Source organism: Chelonia mydas, chromosome 7 (genome assembly GCF_015237465.2).
Source record: "Chelonia mydas isolate rCheMyd1 chromosome 7, rCheMyd1.pri.v2, whole genome shotgun sequence".
In the NCBI taxonomy this organism is placed as follows: Eukaryota; Metazoa; Chordata; order Testudines; family Cheloniidae; genus Chelonia; species Chelonia mydas.
This window is the reverse complement of record NC_057853.1, coordinates 88,501,137-88,514,300: the sequence shown is the minus strand read 5'-3', so window position 1 is coordinate 88,514,300 and position 13,164 is coordinate 88,501,137. Positions and strand designations below refer to the sequence as shown.

Sequence of the window (13,164 nt, the reverse complement as noted above, 5' to 3'; positions counted from 1 at the left end):
AATATGTTACTGGTAATACAATATTTGTCACATAGAATATTAAACCGTATCCTTTGAACATCTGCTTTCATATGAAGCTTTATTAAGCACAATACAGTCCAAAAAACACTGCAGAAGATTTGCATTTGGAAGAACGGGTGTCACCTATTCTTCTAGTTGAATTTAAAAGAGAAAATAAATGTTAGCATTGTGAGGCTGGGGCTGTGAGTTGTGCAAGTTCAATTCTGTGAGGAAATTGTTTGCTTTTGCCTTAGTTATAAGGAAAGAGTGGTTTGAATGAGGATACTGTTTTTTTCTCTGTTACTGAAGTAGTTGTTTGAGGTACCAGCTAATGAATTTGTAGCAGAAAAATAATTAATTTTGTCATAAACATTAAATGCAATAAGGCTATTGTACATGTTTGTACTGTTGTTTTTTTTAGGGTTTTTTTCCTACTAACTTTTTAGTAGAAAACCAGTTGACTGGTTTTGTAAAATATTTTGAATTAGTGTACATATTTCACAGACCATTTGATAGTTTTTATTCATAGTTTCCTTTACATTTTCCTTTGTAAGCTTAATAATCAGATTTATTTCTTCAGCAAAATCTTTTATTTTTCGTTTGGCAAACATTTTTATGTTGCTGATACTTAGATTGCCTGAAGCTCATCACAAATGTTGATGACCCTCCATCAATAATGGCTTTTGGCTATGCTAAATTAAGGATTTTCTGCCTTTTTACTTACATACTAAAGTTTTTAAAATAAAATCTGTTTATGTGATATATTTTAAACACTTGACTAAATAAATTTAATCTCCTTCTTGCTGATTTTCTCCAGGTTTTTTTCACTTGCTTCTCTTCTTCCCCCAGCCTCTTTTGCCTCTGAGCAAAAAGCAGTTTCCTTCTTTCCTGTCTTTTATCTCACTCCCATGCAGGGTTTCCAACAGTCCCTTATTACAAGGGACCTCTCTTATGTTTTTTTAATCTCTGTGCAACAAGATTGGGAGTTGGTTACTCCTGGCAAATGTAGGTGAGTACTGCTTATTATTATTATTTATTATTAATACTATTATTAATAATATAATAATATCAAGAGGAGAAGTGGGGTGGGGTGGGCGGTGCTAAGAAAACAGTCCCTTGTTTTTGAAATAGTGTTGGCAACCCTACTCCCACATTATGTCCTGATGCACTCCTCCTACTTGATCAGGCATTTCCAGCAGGAAGTCCAGAAGGTCAAATTTAACACCATTAATTTGGGCTTGAATACGAACTGGGAGTGGCTGGCTCATTACAAAAGCAGCTTTGCCTCCCCTGGAATTGACACGTCCTCATCTATTATTGGGAGTGGACTACATCCCCCCTGATCGAATTGGCCCTGTCAACACTGGTTCTCCACTTGTGAGGTAACTCCCTTCTCTTCATGTGCCAGTATATTTATGCCTATATCTGTAATTTTCACTCCATGCATCTGAAGAAGTGGGGGTTTTTACCCACGAAAGCTTATGCTCAAATAAGTCTGTTAGTCTTTAAGATGCCACCAGACTCCTGGTTGTTTTTGTGAATACAGACTAACGCAGCCACCCCCGATACTTTTTCTAATAGTTGCATAGGGTCTTTTGAGCCTGGAAAGGCACATCAGGGCTTGTCCTGTGCAGGAAAGTTACCACTTGTCAGGTGGCTGTCTTCTTTCTCCTGTTAAACCTCTCAAGATGTGTGCTTTACCACTTTGCTAGTGTTAGCAAAGATATAAACCCGGGGGGGATGCAGCCCCATACTTTTCAACAGAGGCGCCACACAAGCTCTTACTTACCTTGCTGTGAACCTGAGAAAAATTTTAATAATCCAGTTTTTCTAGATGACAGATATGATATCAGCCGTCTGGAATTATTTTTTTTTAATTATTAAATATCCTAAGTTACTGGCTTGAGATTCTTCTAACTGCACAGCTCTTCCCTCCCTCTTCTGGGGAAAATCAAGGGCCAGTTATAATGTTTTGTTTGCTTGTGTGGGTATCGTCAGCAGTTTACAACTAAGAAAATTAGATTGTTGGAGATATACTCAGTATTTAAAAAGCAGTAACCCACAGCTGCCTAAGTATTTCTTAAATGGCTAACTGCTTGAACAATTGATTAAGCAGAACTAGCAAGAGAATCTCCAATTTGGTGAGTTCCAGTAGTGTTACAACAGTGTCTTGATCACATCTTCCCACTTAGACTGGTTTCAAAGGGAGGCATGGCCAGTCCTCATTTGCTTGGGGGAAGGGAGTCTGTGATGTGGAAGAAAGGAGGAGGTTTGAAGCCAGTGTTTGTACCTTTTCCCAGATACTGCTGCTACATTATAATAATTATTATTATTATTATTATAATATATTTGCTGAGTGTGGACAGTGTATGCAATCCCCTATGTGGAACACAGAAGAAGATGTGGTCCTACCTCACTATCTACATGCATAAGTAAACACCAAAAACACAGTGCCTCTGGATGATTAGCAGAAGAAGGTTAGACAGATGTTTCAGTTTTTATATATGTGTGTTACAGCACAGGATACCTTGGCAGAAGTATTTTTTGTGTGTTGTCACTGGGTCAGGTACAGATCAGAATTTTTTTCACAACTTTCAATATTCTGCCAGTGGCACACGTGGTGATGTGCTACATGTGACTTCCAGGGCTTGTTTAAACCAAGTGCATATATATATATATATGCAGGAACTCAAAGTATTTATGTTTAGGTACTTTTAGCATCTGTAATTAGATAAAGCTGAAACAGTGGTCAGGTTTCCAGTGTGTACTTTTTCTTGAAGTTTTTACTTTATATTTTTTAAGCTGTAAAAATGAAAGCTTTTTAGTTGTGTCCATTTATCCAGTCATTCACCGTACAGTTTTCAGTTTTGTAGGTAATCAGTGACCTGTCTGTGTAATAGTCCTGGCTTCCTGGGAGTTTCTTGAACAGACTCCACAGCATTGCAGTCCATCTTTACTTTTAAGACTCTGCCTAATTTAGAAAATAAGCACAGCTTCTCCTCAGGCACTAGCTAGTTCCCTAACATTTAGGAAATTACCGTAATAAAAATACTGGGTCTGCAGCCTAGCTCGACTGCTTTCGCTGTACGCTGTGCTGCTGCTCAGAATTTTTTTTTTCATATGTGATTGACAGAATAATGCTCTCCAAGGGAGAAAGGAAGGAGATTGCAAAGTTGCAGACAGTTATGGATTTGGGCAATGATCTCGCCTCTGGTTTGAGAAACTATACGTGCATCTAACCATTTTCTTCTATAGATACTTAAAGAAGTTTCATTTTCAGTGTCAGTAAGACAGCAATCATTCACAAGCAATTAAGGAAAAACCCTTTATTTTCAATTACACAGGAGTTTATTGATTGTGTGATATGCGCCTCACCCCTCTGAACTATCAGATAGCTGGTATCAATAGTGTGTTACCTTCTATGTTAATTGGATACAATGCTTACGTAAGTGCAGATAATTATTAGCCAAATTTTCAATAAGTAAATAAACCACAGAGAAACTTGGTAGTTTGATTTCATTTTCATAATGCATGTGAGTGTTTTATTACATAGTCATACTATTTCCCAAATAATACAATAAAATAATATTTTAAATAAACCACATGTGACACAGGGGTGCTTGGGCTGCCCTCACTGAAAATGCCAACGTCAGGGCAGGCTGCAAAATGAGAGCAGATTCTACCAAAACTGGTGGAGAACACTGAAGTCAGACTCACCAGCCAGTCACAAACTGTGTTCCTGATTCCCCACACTGGTTATCAAGAATCTAAAAAAAGAAATCACACAGACCCCATTATTGCATTCCAGTTCTCTGGCTCCCAGTCTGCACCTCAGTCCAGTGCAGTGGGAAGTTATTAAAAAAAAACTTGGCTCACTACAAAATGTTCTTCTGAACCACAAAGGGCCAGCCATGTTGCCAGGTCAATATTAGGTTGGATTTTACCCAAAATACCACGCTGCCAGCCAATTCTTTAGTGTCTAAAACTAAAGGTTTATTATAAAGAAAAAAGAAAGAACAAGAAGAGAGTTGTTAAATGGTAAAGCAATCAGATACATACAGGGACTTCAAAGTCCATATATCAGGTTCTTAGCAGTGTTGGTGAGTTTGCTGGCTTGAAAGTCCTTCTGGAACACATCTACAGCTTGGATGGTTCATTCAGTCCTTTGTTCAGAGTTTCAGTTTGTAGAAAAGTAGTTCAGTGGTAAGAAGCAGGAATGAAGACAAAATGGAGATGGCGCAGCTGCCTTTTATATTCCTTTTGCCATGTGGCTTGTACTTCCTGTGTCCCAAATACAAGCTATACAGCACATGGGCATGCAAAAGCCTGAAAAGTTTTCTGTCCATAGGCATGCCCCTACAAGTCCTGTTGAGTCATAAGGTGTATACCCTGGCTCCTGTCAATGGGTTTATTGTACAGCTGATTACGCTTGATGCTAGGCAATGCTGATGCCAACCTGTCTGTGGGATGTCACCCGGAAACAAAGCACAATTCTGGAAATATGAATACCATACATATCTATAACTTACAATACAAAGGTGATACAAACATAAACAAGATCATCATACTTGGGAAAACAGCATTTTCACAGATACCTTACACGGCATATCTGGTCAGATTCCTTGCAATTTAATAATATTGGTAACATTAATATTATAAACAGTCTCCAATATTCCATACAGCTTCACACCTCAGATATGCTATTATAGTGGAGCTAGCAGTGACACACATGTATTTAAGGTTGCCTAACACTTCCTATGATAAGCACTCCTGTTTTAGGTTACTTGTAATTTTGCCAAATTTTAACCATTTGGGTGGAAGCTTTCTGTTCTCGCTCTCTGCTTCTGGCTGAAATTCTCGGACAAAGTGCAGCCCTTTCCAAGAATGAGGTATATTTTGGGGAAGGGAGAGTTTTGGTAATGTTAATTTTTTTCAATTGCTTCTTTGAACTCCAGCTTCTCCATGGTTTTGAATGAAAACTAGAATCTTGACAGGGCTATTGCTGGGGTCTTTCATTGTCCCCATGAAAATTCAACCAGATTTGGGTAAGGTATAAGCCTCAAAAATTGCCATTTGCACATAATTGGTAGATGTTTTGAGAGGCTTTCTGCTAAAACCTCGGACTGTTGCTCTGCAATGAGCATATTCCAGCATCACTGACCCTCCCTCTGCACTGAGCATGCCTCCTGTCGCTGTAGAACTTGAGCTCTGGCCAGGACACAGCAGCAGACACCCCTTTAGCCTATGGGAAATGATGCTGTGCTGGGCATCAGGAGAAGACTGTGAGTTCTAGTCTTAGCTGTTGTATGTATAGGTACCTGTGTAATTCATATCCTTTATTATTCAGCAAGACCTTATATCCATAGACTTGGGAGGCAGGCAGGCAGGCAAATATTGCTTTCCACTTTTTACAGATAAATGAGCAGTTTCACAAGGTTACAAGTAAAGTTTGTCATCCTCCAGTGGCTTTGTCCACATATAGGAAGGAAGTCTACTGCTGTTAGCAGTTGTTTCTGAGGAAGAATTTAAAAAAAGCGCTCAATCACTAAATCAAGCACTCAAAAATTAGGAAATACCAATGTTCAGGCTGTCCACGCAACCTTAAATTGACTTCTTTGTGTAAGAGTATTATGTTAGTCTTGTGTCAATTTCACTCCTCTTAAAATAAGCTTAAGTCTATTGTGTATATATGTATTGATGTGGAAGATGGGTTGCATATCTCAGCTGTTCAAAAACAGCCTAGATTTCAGCTCATTTTATCTCAGGATCTTTTAAATAACATTTAATTTAGTGATGTAAACTTGAAAACATCAAGGTAGTTACTGTAAGTTAGTTACTTGCTATCACACAACCTGTGCCTGGTATTGCAGATACCTCATTATTGTGATGGTTGGCACAGCATAAATGCTTTGGTTTTGTCACACAGTATGTAGGTCCAACAAGGTCAGGAAAAGACTGAGAGAGAAACTAAACATGGATTTTCCTTGCTGTAGGCTAAAAGCCTCCCTATGTTTCATGGCTGTGCCTTGGGGGTAAAAAGGCAGTAGCTGGGATTGCCACCCTAGCATTCCCTCCACTCCACCCCCATAATGTTCACTACTTGGAGCAGGCTTTAACTTCTATACCTAGCACGCGGGGAGCTGCCATTCTTTCCCCTTCTCCCCTGGACAGGATAAGCAGCTGTTCCACTCACTTTTCCCCACAATCTCTTGTCCCCCACCTGCTCGTACATGCATTTGCCATCCGTGTTTCCCTCCCTTTTCCTTCCATCTCCTACCCTCTCGTCCATACTCCATTCCTGTGTGCCTTCTTTAGTTTGTCTGTTGCTCCTTACATGCCCAACTCCTCAGTGACCTGTTCCATTTCCCAACACATTTATGCTAACTGTTGCCTCCACAGTTTCATTCTCAGCACCTCCACATTTTCCTGTCCCCTCACATGGTACCTAAAGGACCACCATCTTACCTGAAAGTAGCCTGGTTTCAGCCTCATTGGAAACAATGGGAGGTGACCATCTTTGCTAAGGGGAGCCTTAGCTGCACTTGCGAAGATTAAAGAGTCCTGTCAGTCATTTTATTGAGGGCAGTCTGTGGCTTCAGTCTTATTGATAGTAATGAGAGGTGATGGAAATCCTAAGCCAGAGAAAATAAAAATCAGAAATTCATTTATCTCTCAGAATGTTGTGACTTGTGATAAATATGCAAGAATTGGCAATACATTATTACAGGAGAAAGGCTGAATGTAGGAGCCAGGGTTTCTGTGTGTGGGAAGTGGGGGGAAGTGTGTGATCATGTAATTAAATGCTGTTTCTTAATACATACACACAAGGGGATTGAATACACAGGCAACCCTTAATTCAGGCATGTCCTAGCTTTGAGTACTCGATTTTAAATCTTTAATATTCTTTCAATTCTTTTATGTAATACAGAGTGATGTCTGAATATTGGTTATCTATATTGTGGGAAAACACAATTGATTTCTGTTGTACAGTGAGAAGAAAGTAATTTGTTAGGAAAACTCAACAGTGTTGATAAATGACGTAGTCAATTGCTGGATTACACTTAATTTGTTAGGAAATGTATTCAAGAGACCAAATAACTAATATCAGTCAGGTTTACTGCTACAAGCCAATAATAATAGAGTACAGGAAAAAGATTCAGTATGATACCAGGCTCTGGGAAGCTGTCCCATGCAGCACATAGCAGGTGTGCTCCCAAAGTTATTCCCCTAAAGCCATCTTTTTATACCCTACCTGTTTACAAGTAAAAATACTGTGTACGTCATCTGAAACTAGATTTAACCAGCCTTTCTACCTTGTTTTTGTGGTACCATGTTGTACCCTTTATCTCTTTGTTCTGAACACATGTATTCCAGGTCCCAAAGGACATGAAGACACCTCTTAGGTCTGTACTAAGGTAGTAAAATCATATATCTTGACCTCTTTCTTTGGGACATTCCAGTACAGGCCTATGAGAATAAGACCCTTTCCTTTTGCTCTCGTAAAACATTCATTTGTCCTGATCTTGATAGCTTTCCTATTTGCTCAAGCTATAACTTACTTCAGTGAATGCAAGGAGTTATGGGATACTTAGTGTAAGTGAGCAAGGGTTTAGGCTATATAACTGCTGTTATATTTAGGCTATATAACTGCTGTTCTATTACTATTATGTGCACAATACATACTGATATATGTATTGTGCTGATAATGTGCACTGGCAATGTACAGTATATTTTTCATTAGCCCAGATTATATTCGTCAATAGTGAATCAGATAAAGTGGTATTTCCATAGTAACATAACAAAGGCCTGCTTAGCAACTATTTGGTTAACAAAATTGTGGGTCAGGTGAAAGCCTTGCACAATAATGTTTGTTAGTGTCTCCATAACTACTTCAGAGAAGCAGGCAGAAGAGGAGGAAAGTTACATAGATAAACTAGTTTTATGGGTATGAATAGAAGAACTGAATGGAAGGAAATGAGACAAATGAGGTTTGAATGAAAGAGATCTTCATCCTTGAGTTTGTCATAAATAATGCAAAGAATGATTGTTATTTATAAAAGCATTTATTAGATAACTATTTATCATATATCCCAAATATCACCTGAAGATAATTGTTTTAGCTACTATCAATCTGACATAACTAAGGTATCAGTGTAACTGTAACTCAGTTCTTCTCACCTGTGTCATTTATCTCTGTGTGATTCTGTTTGTGTTACCGATTAACTGTATAGGTTTTAACTGAATTCTTCAACTGTGGGTGGATTTATATTAGTAGTTTAGAAAATTTTTTTTCTCTCCCTGGAATGTTAAAGATGTGCTGATCAGTTAAGGTGATATTAAAGGTTTCAGAGTAGCAGCCGTGTTAGTCTGTATTGGCAGAAAGACTGAATGCATCCGATGAAGTGAGCTGTAGCTCACGAAAGCTTATGCTCAGATAAATTTGTTAGTCTCTAAGATGCCACAAGTACTCCTTTTCTTTTTGGTGATATTAAAGATACTTTTTCTTTCCAAAGGTGAACATTTAAGTTGTTTCAACTGTGTTGAGAGTATCTTTTTATCTTCCATTGCAGTCTTCCATTCAGAATGTGAACTTCGTCACTGTAATTCAGGTATTTATTACCTCTAATCTGATTATTACAATGTGTTCCCCCCCCAGGGGCTACCCTTAGAATCAATGGCATTGGAACAATTTTTATAGTGGGGGTGCTGAAAGCTATAGAATAAAACTCCAAGCCCTGTATATGATGGAAACCACTTCAAGCCAGGGGGTGCTGCTGCACCCCTAGTTCCAGAACCGCTGCTTTGAATCTACTCAGAGGTTGCAACTGTCTCAAAATACAACAGCACAATTGCTGAAGAGTCTTGTGCTCAACATTTGGTGATGCCTGCAGTGCTGTAAACGAACTTAAACTTTTACTGTAATGTTTTAAAGCCTTCTGTTATATAATCAGTCTGCCTGAGAGGACATCCCATCAGCTGCCAATCATCCAGGGTACAATCTCAAGATGACGGGAGGCAAGGTTGCCTGGGAGGAGTCGCAGCAATTTTGAAATATGCCCTGTAGATATAAATTTTCTCTCCCTGATGGGAAACGCACACACTAGAGTTTTATGCTCTGGCTATAAACTTAGTTTCTTTTTAATCTTACATTTGTTTGTTGGCCTGTTGGTATATTACCGCTGAGGTAGTGGAATGGTACTGGTGTTACTGTTGTTAATATTTGTATTACTGCAGTGTCTAGGAAGTCTAGTCATGGACCAGGACCCCACTGTGATAGTCATACAAATACAGAGCAAAAGAGTCGGTCCTGGCCCCAAAGAGTTTACAGTCTAAGTACTAAGGCAAACTGTTTCATGCCAGCATTGGTGATAGTTTTGGTTATATATATTTTAGGCACAAAAATCTATCACTAATTAATATTCAGACTGTTACAGTAACTTCTTTGACTTCTTTTTGTTTAATATTTATTATATAGACACTGTCGACTTGACTAGGCTTCAAAAAACAGTGTTTGCTAAAGGAAGATGAACTCAATTTCTGAAAGACTTTTTGTTTGTTTTTGATTACTTACTGTTGGATCTTAACAATAAAAGTAATGTCACTAAAACCGCAAGCTAATGTGCAGTCCTAGAATGTATATAATGTAGGTGGTGACTTTGTTTTAAGAAATACTTTGTTTTAAGCTTTGTTTTAAGAAATACTTTGTTACTGCCTGTGCAGATATTAAGCTTTTTAAAAATAAAAGTGAAAGCTCAAAACTGCATGGCTATTGGTGAATAGCTATTCACAGCTTTGAATTGGCTGTTAGTTACTTTACTAATTTCTGTGATGATTGTTGCCTTGATAGGAAAGGACTTCACTGAGAGAATAAAAACATAAAACAAGAATGAGAAACAGATGATCTTGTACTTCAGGCATGAGACGTGGAGTTAGGCGGGCTGGTTTCAGTTCTTAGATATTTCGCTGTGTTTCTTGGCAACCTTGGTCAGTGTTGCCAACTCTCTCAGATTTATCCTGAGTCATAAGATTCGGCCCCTGCTGCAAGCAGTCTTGCTGATGTGCCAAGTTCAGGCCATTGCATGATTCTGAGGAAGCAAAATAAGAGAGAGAAATTGACTCCCCCGCAATGCTTGTAACCTACGGAAAAGTGCACTAGGTTGCAAGTCCAGGTACCATGAGTTCTAGTCCCAGCTCTTCTATTGATTGCTGCGTCTTTTGTGCACACCACAAGCCTGACTATAAACCAAGGAGTGCTGTCTTGAGGGAAGGCTATTATTCACCTACTTCCCAAATTGGATAACTGAGACCTTGCAGAAGGTAACCTCATTCACCCACTTTGGGCAGACCTGAGAATAGAATTAGAGTTTCTGATATAACTGAGCCAAGTCTAATCGCTTTTGCCACACAATAGTTCAGAAGGAACATGGCAAATTTGATGCTTAGATGAGTGTGGTTCTGTCACACTTTAGCAGCTAAACCACATACAGAGGTTTGTGACTCCACTGCAGCTTTCATGCAGAGAGATCTCGCCCTCTAGCTTAAGTGGAAGAAGCTTATGCATTTCCATCCAGAGATCCCAGATTCAGCCCCTGCAGATGACGCAAATGCAGGAGGTGGTACAATTGGCTATGCTGTCTGTAAAATTTGCTCCCAGAGCCAGGAAGTGAACCAAAAATCCTAATACCTAGAGTTTCAGTGCCACCTTACAAGTATTTGCGTAACCCACTGCGTGTGTTGGCTCACTGTATGGGCTGAGCCATACAGAGGAATTAGGGTGACCAGATGTCTTGATTTTATAGGGGCAGTCTAGATTTTGGGGGCTTTTCTTTATATAGACACCTGTTATCACACACCCCCATCCTGATTTTTTACACTTGCTATCTGGTCACCCTAAGAGGAGTTCAGCATGCTTTTTCAATACAGATTACTCTTATTGCTGAAGTAGAAGAAATCTGTGCTATGGTTCTGAAGTTTGTGAGTTCAGAGTTTGCTGCTGATTCATGGGGGGTGGGGAAAAAACATACATGTATGAAAGTTAGTATAAGGACCCAGGAGTTCTTGCTGTAATTTTATCTTGCTAAACATTGCATTTAAAGTACCAGAGGGGTAGCCATGTTAGTCTGGATCTGTAAAAGCAGCAAAGAGTCCTGTGGCACCTTATAGACTAACAGACGCATTGGAGCATAAGCTTTCGTGGGTGAATAACCACTTTGTCAGATGCATGTAGTGGAAATTTCCAGAGGCAGGTATAAATATGCAAGCAAGAATCAGGCTAGGGATAACGAGGTTAGTTCAGTCAGGGAGGATGAGGCCCTCTTCTAGCAGCTGAGGTGTGAACACCAAGGGAGGAGAAACTTTTGTAGTTGGCTAGCCGTTCACAGTCTTTGTTTAATCCTGAGCTGATGGTGTCAAATTTGCAAATGAACTGAAGCTCAGCAGTTTCTCTTTGAAGTCCGGTCCTGAAGTTTTTTTGCTGCAGGATGGCTACCTTTAAATCTGCTATTGTGTGTCCAGGGAGATTGAAGTGTTCTTCTACAGGTTTTTGTATATTGCCATTCCTAATATCTGATTTGTGTCCATTTATCCTTTTACATAGGGACTGTCCAGTTTGGCCGATGTACATAGCAGAAGGGCATTGCTGGCACATGATGGCTTATATTACATTGGTGGACGTGCAGGTGAATGAACCGGTGATGGTGTGGCTGATCTGGTTAGGTCCTGTGATGGTGTCGCTGGTGTAGATATGTGGGCAGAGTTGGCATCGAGATTTGTTGCATGGATTGGTTCCTGAGTTAGAATTACTATGGTGTGGTGTGTCGTTGCTCGGGAGACTATGCTTCAGGTTGGCGGGTTGTCTGTGGGCGAGGACTGGCCTGTGAAAGTGAGGGATCGTTGTCCAGGATGGGTTGTAGATCACTGATGATGCGTTGGAGAGGTTTTAGATGAGGAGTGTATGTGATGGCCAGTGGAGTTCTGTTGGTTTCTTTCTTGGGCTTGTCTCACAGCAGGCGGCTTGTGGGTACACGTCTGGCTCTGTTGTTCTGTTTCCTTATTTCCTCATGCGGGTATCGTAGTTTTGAGAATGCTTGGTGAAGATCTTGTAGGTGTTGGCCTCTGTCTGAGGGGTTGGGGCAAATGTGGTTGTACCTCAGCGCTTGGCTGTGTGGTGTGTCTGGGCTGGCAGCTGGAGGCTGAAGGTAGGCGTAGTGGTCGGTGGGTTTTCGGTATAGGGTGGTGGTAATGTGACCATCACTTATTTGCACCGTGGTGTCTGGGAAGTGGACCTCCTGTGTAGATTGGTCCAGGCTGAAGTTAATGGTGGGGTGGAAGCTGTTGAAATCGTGGTGGAATTCTTTCAGGGTTTCCTTCCCGTGGGTCCAGGTGATGATGATGTCATAAGTGTAGCATAGGTAGAGAAGGGTGTGAGTGGACGAGAGCTGAGGAAGCGTTGTTCCAGGTCAGCCATAAAAATGTTGGCATATTGTGGGGCCATGTGGGTGCCCATAGCGGTGCCACTGGTCTGGAGGTGTATATTGTCAGGAAATTTGAAATAATTGTGCATGAGGATAAAGTCACAGAGCTCAGCAACCAGTTGTGCTGTGGCATCATCAGGGATACTGTTCCTGACAGCTTGTATTCCATCTGTGTGTGGGATGTTTGTGTAGAGAGCCTCTACGTCCATGGTGGCTAGGATGGTGTTTTCTGGAAGATCACCAATGCTTTGTAGTTTTCTCAGGAAATCAGTGATGTTACGGAGATAGCTGGGAGTGCTGGTGGCGTAGGGTCTGAGTAGAGAGTCCACATACGCGGACAGTCCGTCATTCAGAGTGCCAATGCCCAAGATGATGGGGTGTCTAGGATTTCCGGGTTTGTGGATCTTGGGTAGTAGATCGAATAGCCCCGGTCGGGGTTCTAAGGGTATGTTGATTTGTTCCTGTGTTAGTGTAGGGAGTATCCTGAGTAGATGGTGCAGTTTCTTAGTGTATTCCTCAGTGGGATATGAGGAAAGTGGCCCGTAGAAGTGATGTGCATTTAAAGTGATGTGGATTTTGTGCTAATATTGGCTTTACAGCTGCATTTATTATTTGCACTTGCTTAATGGGAGTTGTTCCTCTTAAGAATAAGGTATGGCAGATTGAAAGTGTGTTTGACACTAAGAGCAAA

At 40.3% G+C, this 13,164-nt stretch overlaps 1 protein-coding gene across 25 annotated transcripts in view; it reads left to right on the top strand.

Moving 5' to 3' along the window:
* The window catches only part of SGMS1 (sphingomyelin synthase 1), a 209,827-nt gene that overhangs the window by 156,092 nt on the left and 40,571 nt on the right, over positions 1-13,164 (top strand). For 15 of the 25 annotated variants that reach the window (XM_037904997.2, XM_037905003.2, XM_043550332.1 and 12 more), the window contains one exon: positions 8,571-8,609. The exons of 7 other annotated variants lie outside the window; for them this stretch is intronic. The gene's annotated coding sequence lies outside the window, so the exon portion shown is untranslated. Of the gene's footprint in view, positions 1-817; positions 1,010-8,513; positions 8,610-13,164 lie in introns of those variants that run through there. 3 more of the 25 variants (XM_043550337.1, XM_043550336.1, XM_037905004.2) reach the window with 3 other exon arrangements.